We start from the raw sequence: 14,263 nt of genomic DNA on the forward strand, positions 1-14,263 counted from the left end.
CTGGTTGTAGCTGACTCATCACCTTCTTAAGGATCTCATATCGAGAGTTCCATGAGCGTGCTCGGATCGCTCCGATCTCATCGTAACCGAAATACAAATTATATACATTCAACACATACAGTTATGCAAATAAATGTAATTATCGGCATGCTACTAACAACAAATAACATAAAGGGATAAAGTTCCATACCAGTTGAAGACAATCTTCAAACTTCAGAACTCCAATGCAGCGGAAACCCTCTAGTGATCTACCAATGCCCGGCGGGAACGTCGACTGCAACAGCACGATTAACGCGAACACGAACGCCGCAACAAGAACTACACCACCACTAATGAGCCCCGGGTATTCTCAGAGTGAAAACCCAAAGGGTGGGCTTTGATGAATTTGGTAGAGGACGGAGGACAAACGAGTCATGTAGGCGATAAGCAAGTGGGAGAGAAAACGATGCTATCATATAGCAGAAGTGCTTATCGCATAAAGGAACTACACGATCGTGTAGGATTTATTGAACGATCGTTTAGGAAAAGGTATACGATTGTTTAGCTAAATCAACACACTATACGATCATTTAGAGAAGCTATCCGATCGCGTAGGCGAGAGAGTGCGATCGTTTAGGCGCTGTCTCTTATACACATCTAGATGTGTATAAGAGACAGATCGTGTAGGCGATAAGCAAATGGGAGAGAAAACAATGTTATCGTATGGCAGAAATGCTTATCGTCTAGATGAGTTACACGATCGTGTAGGATTTACGAAACGATCATTTAGGAAAAGACATACGATTGTTTAGCTAAATCAACACACTATACGATCATTTAGAGAAGCTATCCGATCGTCTAGGCGACAGTGTGCGATCGTTTAGGCGTGAGGTATACGATCGTTTAGACGGAGAACGCTATCGCATAGGCTCTCAAGTGATCGTTTTGATTCACCAACGCGCGCTTCACGAAATCTTTTGGGCGATTGACGAACTATCGATTGCATGATTCAAAATGAAAACTTTTTTCATTTTAAACCCATCGGTTACCATAACCAACGTTGCCGATTACCCACGTCCGAACGTGGAAAAATGATTAATTATCATATAATTAATCAATTAATTAATTAATAAATATAATAATATTATATTTATATTCTATAGTTCGATATCACATATCTACTATAGTATTTTCTCCTCTACTTGATATAAAACATATTTATATCTAATTTTCTTCAAAATAATGTATCTCATACATTTAGCCAATTATATCATATATAATTAACCAGTCCAATTATATCATATATAATCGAACTTCCTCTTGTCAATTTGAACATTTCAAATTAACCCAAATATTGGTTCTCGACTTTTATCCAAGCTACCCAGGGGACCTAATAGACCTGTGGCTCGAAGCTTCAACGATACGTAATAGCTGACTAAACTCTTTAGCCACGAGATCCACCATCCGTTAACTGTCAATGATTCCACTAAAGACCAACAACTGAACTCTTCTTATTAAAGATATATTTTTGTGTCCATCGGATATAACCAATCATGAGTACGATGATCCTTCACAGATGCTCGTAAGTACAGCTGGACCAATTTACCATTTTGCCCCTGTAGTTACATCTCACTCCTTAAGTACCATTGATTCCTCTAATGAGCAATATAACATAGTCCAACTATGTGTGAACACCTCTCGGGCCAGGAGAAGGTGTGTGGCACCACATCATTCAAGCCCCGAAATCAGCCCTTAAGGGAGCCATCTATCTATTCACCCCTACCTCGGGGAATGACTGAATTTCATCTTGTGTAGCTGAGTTCCCAGCTCCCAAATCAGATGAATCCCCAAAATGGTAGGTTTGAATCAGCGACCTAGCAACTCGCACCCATAGAAATCAAAGGACCACCCTCAATGGCAAGAGTTCCCAACTCACTCAGGATTGAGGTCATCTTACCTATGGTCATCCTAGTGAAGTGAAGTCTCTGTCATGAACAGTGTTATATAATGAGACGTTAATACTTCGTGGTCAGGTCTTATACAAACAGTATAGGACCCACCCGCTCACATGTACTCAACATGAATGATCAGGATCAGACCATCTGTGACAAGTCACAATACTTGTGACCATTCCACAAAGCGGGCCGCATCCGTAGCGTTACCAGGATAAGGTTTCCCTCCTATATCCATATACTACAGACCATTTTGGTTATCACTCAAGACATGATCTACTTGTATGTCACCACATACATGCTTGAGTCACATACAGATAACCAGAGATTTTATGCTTATTGGTTTATGGTAAAGCAAATAAAACAAACAACTGAGCAAAATACAATATGTGAAGTAAATACCATATATTAACAACACAAGCATTTGAACATACTGTTTATAAACTACAGGACACGAGACTTTAGGGCATCAACCCCAACAATTCTAACTCTTGATTTTGGGAGGAAGTAAAAGCTCCATTATCATTTTGAGGCTCCACCTCAAATCTAGTGCTACTAGTCTTAGTTATTATTGAAGATGGTTATTCTGACATCATGAACATTTCATTTTCTCTAAAGATCACATCTCTGTTGTTCACACACCTCTTTTCAATTGGATGCCATAGCCTATCCCGGGGTAAAGCCTAAGAACATGCACTTTACAGCCTTTGGTTTCAATTTTCTTTGGCTTTGGTGCACGTAGCCAATACAACCAAACACTTTTAGGTGTTCCAGCTTAGGTGGCTGCCCTATCCACCTCTCTTCAGGAGTCTTCAGCTCTATATATTGATGAGGGAACCATGTGTATATGGTGTAGGAGATAGCTTCAGCCCAATATTTTTCAGGCAACAAGGCATTGGATAATTGACATCTTACTCTTTCCAGCACTATTCTGTTTATCTTTCAACTACTCCATTTTGTTGAAGTGTGTACCTCACAATTCTGTGCCTTACTATGCCATGCTCCCTGCAATACAAATTAAATTCCTCTCCACAAAAGTATAAACCGTTATCAATTCTCAAATATTTAATTTGTTTAGAGGTATGATTCTCAATCAAGGTCTTCTATTCTTTAAATCTACTAAATACTTCATCTTTGGATTTTAAAAAGTAAACCCAACTCTTCCTTGAATAGTCATCTACAAATGAAATAAAGTACCATGCTCCACTAAGAGATGGAGAGTGAGCTGGCCCCCACAAGTCTGAGTGCACATATTCAAGGATTTCCTTTGAATTGTGTTGCCCTTTGGGGAATTGTTGTTTAGTTGCTTTACATAATATACAATGTTCACAAAATTTAAGGTTATCTTCAACACCCTTTGGTAGTATACCCTGTTTAGATAGCACTTCCAGCCCCCTCACAATGATATGAGAGAGTCTTTTGTGCCACAACTCATCTTCAGTAGGTTTCTCATCCGTTGCTAACAAAGCCGAGTGTGCCATTTGCACATCCTTGATGACATATAGACCATTGTTGGGGTTGATGCCCTAAATTCTTGTAGGGTTCTATAGTTTTTAAACACCGGTATGAACAAATGCCTATGATATAATAATATGAGATATTTTTTTTACTGTTGTCTATCAAATATGAAATATTTTATTTGCTTTTACCACAAACAAATAAACTAAGATCCTTGGCTATTAATGCTTGAATTTATGAGGTGGAAATTATGGATGATATGCGTTGATGGATTGCGTTGTGCACTCAAGTTTCTCCAGACGAATCCAAGTGTAAACTCCCCTGAGTTTTCTGGTAAGTCCAGAGTCAAACACAGGGACTTGTGAAAATAGTTGCGTTGGAGATTTTTATGAAAAATTGCGGTAACCAGTTGAATAAATAAGTGTTGGGTTGTTGTTGCGTTAATGAAAATAATAACAAATGCGGCAGAGTTCGAAAAGAGTTGGTAGATGGGAAATACGATGAATATGCGTTGAACGGGTTGAGAAGGGTTTTGACAAACACTCCCTAGGATGCGTTCATGCTTTGAGATCATGCAACATGCATACAATGATAAACCACCTTTCGGCGTGAATGCCACGGCTTCTAAGGCTAGAACACATGTGATAAATATGCGATAAGTATACAGGGTTTACACATAAACCTCTATTTCTATTTATGCGATGACAACATGACATTCACATAAATATGCGACCACATAATATCATTCCTATTCCTAAAGCTTATCTTTAAGTCCCTATCTCTTGTTTATGCAAGCCTAATCTTGCTCTTTAAAGTCAGATTCTAACCTTGCTCTCTCAAGACATTAGGTTTTTTCTTTAGATTCTCTCTCAAGTAACTCTAAAGGGGTATTTTGCACAGCATAAAACAAGACAATCGCCAGCAATGAACTTCCTAGATCATGTTAGCTTAGTTCCTCTCAACCCATTCAACTAGTTTAGCTACTCATACGTATTAAGAGAGTGAGTAGATGTAGAAATAGAACATCCATTGAATAGATGTAAGATGAAGTACAGAATAACAATGCAAGTATAGTAAAGAGCTTGGAGCAATTTCTTGTTGCCAGGCGTTACATTGTTTCTACTCATGCTCTAAAGATATTCTCTCTTTCGCGAGAGTCAGCCTGCTTTCTACTCTTACGCCCCAAGGTTTTCTTTCGAGCCGCCTTGGACGATCTCCGGCGTCACCACTCTTTTCTAGCTCCGCCGTAAAATGGAAAAGAAAACTATGAATAGAGGTGTGAACTTGTAAAGTTATGTGAAGTAATCGACTGCTTAACCCCTTCTCTAAAGAATGCACTTGGTATTTATAGGGCATCAAAGGTGAAATGCGCCTTCTCTCTCCTGGTTGTACAGATGTGATAGCTTTAATTCCTGACTGACGTATCGGATAATTGTCACCGATAAAGCTAGATGTACTTTGTGACCGTTATCGGCTGTCAACTTAATTTGGATCCGACTACCGTCAGATTTCTGTCCCATCGATCTTAATTATCCTTTCGTCCGGATGCGCCCACCATGTTGCGGTGATTCTTCTTGGTTGGATGTTTGCGAGCACGATCAATGCAAAGTCTTGCGGTGAAGTTGCGCTCGACGGATGTATTCCTATGATCGCATTCTTTGTATTGTGTTAACGCATTATTTTGCACAAAAATATAAAGATCAACTACTCTAATGCGTTGGACGCATGCGACCGTAATATTATAGAATTTATGCTTAATGGACGCAATTTAACATATTCTATCAACGCAATCCAACATTGTTTAAGAACTTAGCACTATGATAATGTGCATTTCTGCCCGTTATCACACCACCAAATTTAAACAATGTTTGTCCTCAAGCTTAAGCTAAAGATTCCTTTAGCAAGTTAACCGCAAAGTTTTCTTTCCTAGATTTCTCAAGGATACTTCTTTCAGATCCTATATGCTATAATTTCCTTAAGAATTATTCCAATCTTTTCCAAAATATTTCTAAAACTTAGGGATTGCAAGCTTAACTTTCAAAAGGACTTTATTGAATTTTGGAACATCGCATGATTTATTTCAAAAGGAAAATTTTCCATCGGGGTGTCAAATGATTTATCCTTGCACAAAAAATTTCTTCATTTCTATTTTTTTTCTGACCTTGCGCTAATCCGAGTACCTTGCCTTCATTTTGGCTTGCTCCCACGGGTGTCATGCTGACATCCAACTATGAGCAATGCACTCTTTCTCAGACTAAACTCATACTAATTTGGCAGTAGAATTGCGGTCATTTATTTATGCGTTGATCCTGGTGACTTACTTTTATTTTGGCTTGCCCCCACGTGTGTCATGCGGACATCCAACTATGGGTAAGTACCTTTCACAACTTAACTCTTATCAATCATAAGTTTCCCATTGTGTTGACAGTGGAGTTGTTATTCTCAAAAATCATCTTTTTTTTTATAGCAAGGTCGGAAACAAATACCCCACCCCCAAATTTAAAATACGGCAATGTCTTCATTGCCAAAAGATTAAAATAAGTCATGCGATGGTCAAAAAATGCATTGTAAAGCGAGTTTAAAAGAAAGCTAGTAAATCTCTAACTTCGAGAAATATTTCATGAGGTGAGTATCCTAAGATTTATGTTGACTCTAGTATATACGAATGAGAGAGAAGCATATTTTTCATCATTGAAATTATACTTGGAAAAGAACAACATGCGGTAAACTACTAAAGTTATCTACTGGTGATATGATTGCGGTAATCAAGGAGGATGCGGTGATAAAACTTTGAAAAAATAATATACAATGTGATAGCACAAAATTTGAAGTCAAAGATAAGGAAGATTACACCCCTAAATTTAGCGTTGTCGCTCGCATTGTATTGATGCATCCAACTTGCGGCGATCATTCTTCGTTGGGTTGCAGTGATGGAATAAGATAAGTGTTACTTCGCATACGTTCCCGCAATTCAACGCCTCGATCGTTGTAAGGAAAACAAAGAGAGGGTCAAATTATTTTAAATAAAAGAAAAGGCTTTTTTTTTTATTTAAATAGTACTGAAAAATGAAAAGATAGCTGAAAAGATAGTGAAGATTCTGAGTAGTGGAGAAAAGAGTTGAAGACTTGAAGTTTTCCAAAACTTGCGTCCCTGATAAATTGCGATCATTTGATAACACAGGAACCACCTACTTCCTTCTTCATTCAAAGTATCTTAGTTCCATGGAGTCGACTTGGCGATGCCAGTCTTCTCTATGGTATGCGTTTACTCGCTGCCCATTGACTTTGAATATCTTAGTACTGTCGTCATTTGATAATTCCATTACGTCATGCGGAAGAACTTGTCGAATTATGAACGGTCCGAACCAACGAGACTTTAGCTTTCCCGGGAAGAGTCACAGACGTGAATTGAAAAGCAAGACTTTCTGCCCGACTTGGAGGTTCTTACCGCATATGCGTTGATCATGCCAGGTGCGCTCCTTATAAATTTTCGTATTTTCATATGCGTTGTTCCTCCATTCTTCTAGCTCGATCAATTGCATTTTCCGCACTTCCCCTGCTTTCTTTAAATCAAAATTCAGTTTCTTGACTGCCCACAATGCTTTATATTCTAGCTCCAAGGCCAAGTGACACATTTTGCCGAATACCAACGCATAGGGGGACATACCTATAGGTTTTTTAAATGCGATTCGGTATGCCCATGACGCATCATCAAGCTTCATTGCCCAATCCTTCTGCGAAGGTTTGACTACCTTCTTGAGTATCAATTTAATTTCACGATTGGACACCTCAAGTTGGCCATTTGTTTGCAGATGGTATGTAGTGGCCACTTTATGGAGGATGTTGTACTTGCGCAGCAGCTCCCTTATACTGTGGTTGACAAAGTGTGATCCTTCATCACTTATGATGGCATGGGGAGTGCCAAAATGAGTGAAAATATGTTTCTTCAAGAACTGGGAGACTACTGCCACATCACTTATGGCGATGCAATTGCCTCTACCCACTTGGAGACATAGTCAACGGCTAATAAAATATAGTGTTTACCGTTTGAAGGAGGGAATGGTCCCATGAAAACAATTTCCCATACGTCAAATAGTTTCAGCTCCAATATAGTATTCATCGGTATTGCGTTCTTCCATGAAATGTTGTCAGTGCATTGACACTGATCATATTTCATTGTGTAGTCAGCAGCATCCTTAAATAATGAAGGCCAGAAGAATCCACTTTGGAAAACTTTGGTTGTAGTACATTGGCCTCCAAAGTGCCCTCCATATGGCGAATCGTGGCATTGCGATAATATGCGTTGTTGAGCAGCATCTGGGACGCATAATCGAATTATTTGGTTTGCATCTCTTTTATACAGATTCGACTCATCCCAATAATAGTGTCTGCATTCATTCTTGAGCTTCTTCTATTGATGTTAGGTGTAATCTTCAGGAAATTGTTCACAGACCAAATAATTAACGATGTCAGCATATCATGGCAGTTCTTCTATGTGGAATAGCTGCTCGTCCGGAAACATAGCACTCACTTCAGATTCGTTGCAGTCAACCTCGGGATTTTCCAGTTTAGACAAGTGATCCGCAACTTGATTCTCTATTCCCTTTCGATCAATTATCTCGATATCAAATTCTTGAAGGAGGAGAACCCATCTGATCAATCTCGGCTTTACGTCCCCTTTTGTCATCAAATATTTCCTTGCCAAGTGATCAGTATGAATGAGTACCTTGGTTCCCACCAAGTATGCCCGAAATTTTTCCAACGCAAAAATCACAGCCAGAAGCTCTTTTTCAATGGTGGTATAATTAATTTGAGCAGTGTTCAGAGTTTTACTTGCATATGCGATGGGGTGCAAAATATTTTTCTTCTTTTGCACTAATGCAGCTCTCATCGTATACTCGCTTGCGTCGCACATGATTTCGAACGATAGTGTCCAATCCGGCACAATTAAGATGGGTGTGGTAATCGGTGCTTCCTTTAAAATTTGAAATGCGATGAGGCAACTATTGTCAAATTCAAACTTTCTGTCTGCTTCTAGTAACACACTCAATGGTCTTTCTATTCTAGAAAAGTCTTTAACGAATCGATTGTAGAATCTAGCATGCCCCAAGAAGCTTTGCACTGCCTTCACATTGGTTGGAGGTGGAAGCTTTTCAATTGCGTCAATCTTTGCTTTGTCCACCTTCAACCCTTCTCGGGAGACCTTGTGTCCCAACACTATACCCTCTGTCACCATGAAGTAACATTTTTCCTAGTTGAGCACCAAGTTCGTCTCTTCACATCTTTTCAAAATTTTCTCCAGATTCGCCAAGCAGACTTCATAAGTGTTCCCATAAACGGAGAAGTCATCCTAAATATTTCTATTGAGTCCTCGAGATAATCTGAAAAGATCGCCATCATGCACCTTTGGAACGTGCTTGGCGCATTGCGGAGGCCAAACGACATGCAGCAAAAAGCAAATGTCCCATATGGGCAGGTGAATATGGTCTTGTCTTAGTCTTTAGGGGCTATCATGATCTGGTTGTACCCGGTATATCCATCCAAGAAACAGTAAAAATAATTCCCTGCTAATTTGTCTAGCATTTGATCGATGAATGGAAGAGGGAAGTGATCTTTCTTTCTGGCCACATTCAATTTGCGGTAGTCCATATAGATGTGTCATCCAGTGATGGTCCTCAGTGGTATTAATTCATTGTTCTCATTGGGGACTACCGTTATTCCACCCTTCTTTAGCACACATTGCACAGGGCTGACCCACGTGCTATCTACAATGGGATAGATAATGCCCACATCGAGCCACTTGATAATCTCCTTTTTGACGACCTCTTTCATCACAGGGTTAAGCCTGCATTGATTTTCAATGGTTGCTTTGTGGTCGTCCTCAAGACGAATGTGGTGCATGCAGTATGCGGGGCTAATTCCTCTGATATTAGCGAGCGTCCAGCCGATAGCTCGCATATGCTTCTTGAGAATGCTCATTAACGCATTCTCTTGATCTGCGTTGAGCGTAGAGGAAATTATTACTGGCAACTTCTTATTCTGCCCCAGAAATACGTACTTCAGATGTGTTGGTAGGTTTTTAATTCAAGGGTTGATGGCTCCACGAGAGAAGGTTGCGTTATTTTTCTTTCTTCCTTCGGCTCTTCTTCTTGCACTGCAATCATTCCTTCTTCCTTGTTTATTTTTGCTACGATCGCATTGCAGGCAACTATGAATGCGTCGACATCCTATTCTTCATACTCTTCATCAGACTTTTCTTCTTCAATCAAATTCAAGTCATCTTCCGAATCTGGCAGGTTTTCCTCATCAGGGAATTTCATGGCACGAATTATATTAAATTTGAGCTTCTGTCCGTTTATGCTCAAAGTGATCTCGCCCTTGTGCACATCAATTTGAGCACGAACTATTGATAGGAAAGGTCGCCCCAAAATGATGGGCACATCTTTATCAGCCTCATAATCCAGGATGATGAAGTCAGCTGGCAAAATAAATTTATCAATCATGATCAACACGTCCTTCACCTTACCCTCTGGATGAACCAGAGATCTGTCGGTCAGTTGGAGAATCAAGGATGTAAGCACAAGTTGCCCCACATTTAGTTGTCGAAAGATTGACAGCGACATCAAATTTATACTAGCCCCGAAATCACACAGGGCTTGCCTAATATAGAGTCCTCCTATGGAGCAAGAAATAGTGAAGCTCCCATGATCGCTCATCTTCGGTGGGATAATAGATTTGGAATTTTGCATTAGTGCCATCGTGGAAAATTTTCCAGCGCCTCTTTTCTTGGTTACCATGTCCTTCAGAAACTTGGCATAGGCAGGCATTTTCTCAATTGCTTCACTGAAAGGAATATTAATATATAATTGTTTCAGCATAGACATGAAGCGTTGGTACTGTACCTCTTCGTTTTTTTTCTTCTTTAGCCTCTGAGGGAAAGGTGGTAACTGGACTTTCACGGTTCCCGTTTCATTTGACTTTGAGGTTGACGCAACCTCAGGTTCTACTGCTTAATTTTCTTTTTCTTCTTCTTGCGTTGCCGCAATCTCAGGTTCTTTTATGTATTGATGGAGTTGAGTCAAGGGACCATTTATTTTTTGTAGAATGTCCATTTAGTAGTGCTATTTGAGGGAATATGCTTTTGTAGAAAAGGTGTTCCCCTTGCATCTCACATTGGGATACAAAGCTTAATTGGATCTGTCACATCAATACTGGTAATAGGCTAAAGTGTCGAGTTTGGAGAGTTGCTTAGTGTGTTGTTATTTATCATGTTTGACTTTAACGTAATTTGGGTGTCCATAGTACTACTTTGCGACCTCCGTAGGTGCTGTTATTTGTTTTCTGCTCTAATTGGCTTCGGGCTTCTCTTAGGGACACCAAACTACGAATTCTCATTGGGACCTTTTTCCGTGAGTTGTTTATGTTTTACCGGTTTTAGTCTTTATTGGTTCCTTTGTTGTTTTGGTGTTTTGTGTGTTTCTTGACCTCAGGCTATGGGATCCATCTCTCATTTTGATAATTCAATATCTTTGCAAAATAAAAATTATAATAAAAACAATTTGATTCAAAGGCAATTGGGTGACATAGCCACATACAATGGTTCAGCTTCCTTCCCAAATTAGGTTACACTTACAGCCGCCTTAACTTTTTCTTGCAAACGACCAAACTTATATCCGCCCACGATTCTACAGAAACATTTTAAATCTTCCATCAATTATAAAGTAAATTACTTACTAATTTTTTAATTCGCAAATATCTACTGATTTTTTAAGTAGATAAAATATCTCATATTTTTATTTTAAGTATTTTAAATCATTGTTTCGAAAGGAAAAAAAAAACAATTTTGAATCACTAACTTATTAAAATGGAGTAACATGTGATATGTCCTTGTCCATAGGGATGCCCAGGTGACAGGGCCAAAGATGGCTTCCCGTCTTCCCGCTCATCAATTCATCATTTATTTTTTTATTTTTTATTAAATCGAGTAACTTGAATAATTATTATGAAATATTTTTAATAAAATAGTTGTTAAATTTTTATTAATTTTTTTATACAATCAATTCCAAACAGACAATTAGATTTTAAAGGAAAATTACTCAAAATTTTAAATAAAAGAAAATAATTACCTATCAAATTATTCATATAATTTAACTTTTAAATATTCAATTGAAATATATTTATTATCTGGGTCATTAAACAATAAATCTTGAAATCTACATATAATATTTACATAATAATAATAACAACAACAATAACCTAACAATTAATTATTAAGGGGTCGTTTGGTTGTCAAGCTTTCTACATGGAAATTGACATAGGTATCTAATTCTCAAATTTGTTTCACAGTTTTCACCCATTTGCCAACTATTCCAGACATTTTCATTTCTAACATATAAAAGTTTTATATTCCATTAAAAAACTATGAGTTTTCTCTTTTCCCGTCTCTGTTTTTCATTTTACATATAATTTCACTTTGAACATAGTTAACTAATTAATTAATTAATATTAATTTAACAAAAATGTATAAATATTTACTTTAATAAATCAATAATGATATATTAAAATATTTACTTGACTTATTTTTATAATAAAAATTTATTAAATGAATGGAATTATTTTTTACATAAATTATTTATTTATTAACTAATAATATCTTAAATATATTTAATTAGTAAATTAGGATTAGTTAAATTGAGTTAGTATTAAACTTCATTTTCAATAATAGTAATTTATTACTTTATTTTTTTAATAATCAAGTGATTTATGGAGATTAATTTTAATTTGATCATTCATTATGAACATATAATTATCAGTGGTTATTTATAAGAAGTTAATTATTTATTGTGATTATTTTTTATTACTCCATTCATTATTAACATATCATATTTACAAAATACTTTTTAGTATTTTTTTTATTAATATATCATATTTTTATCTCATTTTCTTCACCTTTTATATAATATATTGTCCATTTAAATATTTTTTCTTATATTATTTAATTAAAAGTAAAATTACTAATGTTGAACTTAATTAATAATAAAAATGATTAAGTGTTATAATTAGTATGATGTTCATAAAATGCATTAACTGATTAATTTTAATTATAAAATTGTTAAAATATTTATAGTTATAATTAAAATATTGAATATTTATAATTATAATTATAATCTTAAAACTATTTATAATTAAATTTATTATTGATTCATAATTAATTAATTTTTTTATTGATATATTGAATGTTATTTATTCTTTAAATTATTAATCTATTACAATTAATAATAGATTTTTATGCTTAATTCCATAAATTAAACACAAGCACAATGTATATTCAATAAATTATTAATCTATTACAATTATATAAGATTTTCATGCTTAATTTCATAAATTAAACACAAACACAATTTACAAGTCATCATTGATTCCCATCAATTTTATTCTTAGACACATCCTTAATTCATAGAGAAAACCTCAATCCAAACGGCCCGTAAAGAAATTCACTTTTTGCCCATTTCCCAATGTGGGGACCTTCCTACAAGAAATGGCATACCTACTCGTCTATTTCGATTCACTTCCAAATTATATATATATATATATAAAAGAGATTTTTCACAATAAAAAATAAGAGAAATTATTTATATAAAATAATAAAATTTAATAATTTTAGACTTTTATCGATTTTTATAGACACTTATAAACTCTCATCCGGGTCCTCTATCACTATCAATAGTGTGTTTTTTGTTATTGTTATAATAGTTTGAACTTTTTTTTATTGCTATAAATAGTTCGAAATTTATTCTATCCTTGAAAATTTCTCTAAAAAAAGTTACTTTAGGAATTTTTTTTTTTTTTAAAAAAAATGGGTGTTTTTAAATAATATATATTATATATATATAATTTATGAAATTATGAAATTATTGCTAAACGATGATATTTAATGCTAATAATTTGAAATTTGAAGATCTCCAACAAAAACCGAGTAAGTTTTGCAGGTAAATATTTTTTTGAAAAAATATCCGATTTATACCCGTTTTTAAGAATTGTATCAATTTAAATAAGAAATTAATAATTATATCAATTTAAATCATAAAGTTTTATAAATGTATGAATTTAACACCCTCCATTACATTCCGTTTGGAAAAACCCAATGTAAAATTTATAATTGTATCAATTAAACCCCCAAACTTTTATTAATGAATAAATTTAAACACAAGACAAAATTTCCTTTGAAAGTTGTCCATGCATTTACTTTAGTCATTCATTTTGTTAAATTGACATTTGAAGAAGTCTATACAAGTTTGAGAATTAATACGTAAATGATTTCTAAAAGTAATCGTAATTAAAGGTCTAAATTGATTAGATTATGAAAATTTAGGAGTTTCATTAACTCAAATTTATAAAATATTGGCCGAACAAAATCTAAAAGAGATATAAATTGATACATTTACGAAAGTTTAAGATTCAAATAGATACAATAATTAGTTCAATATTCTCATTGATACAACTCTGAAATTTGATGGCATAAATTGATACTTGTTTATGTATTTATGTATTATATAAATTATTTAGATGGAATGCGTCACGGGATCGAAACTGTTACTATGGTCCACTTGCAAGTGTTGCAATTTGCACCATTTTTTTTCTTTTGTCACTTTGGAAGATGACACTCATTTCAATCACAAACAACATGTTTAGCAGTGAAAAATAATATAAACATGTTAGTTTTATCTATTCCATTTGATTTTTTTTAAGTTCTATTCCGTTCCATTTTGTTCTTTCTTTTATGCCTATGTTCTTATATAAAATTATTAAACGTGAAAATAATTCAATAGCTAGTAATTGATATGTAGTATCTTCCAACTTTAAATTCGAGATTC

The sequence above is a fragment of the Benincasa hispida genome, unplaced genomic scaffold, assembly GCF_009727055.1.
Source record: "Benincasa hispida cultivar B227 unplaced genomic scaffold, ASM972705v1 Contig968, whole genome shotgun sequence".
In the NCBI taxonomy this organism is placed as follows: domain Eukaryota; kingdom Viridiplantae; phylum Streptophyta; class Magnoliopsida; order Cucurbitales; family Cucurbitaceae; genus Benincasa; species Benincasa hispida.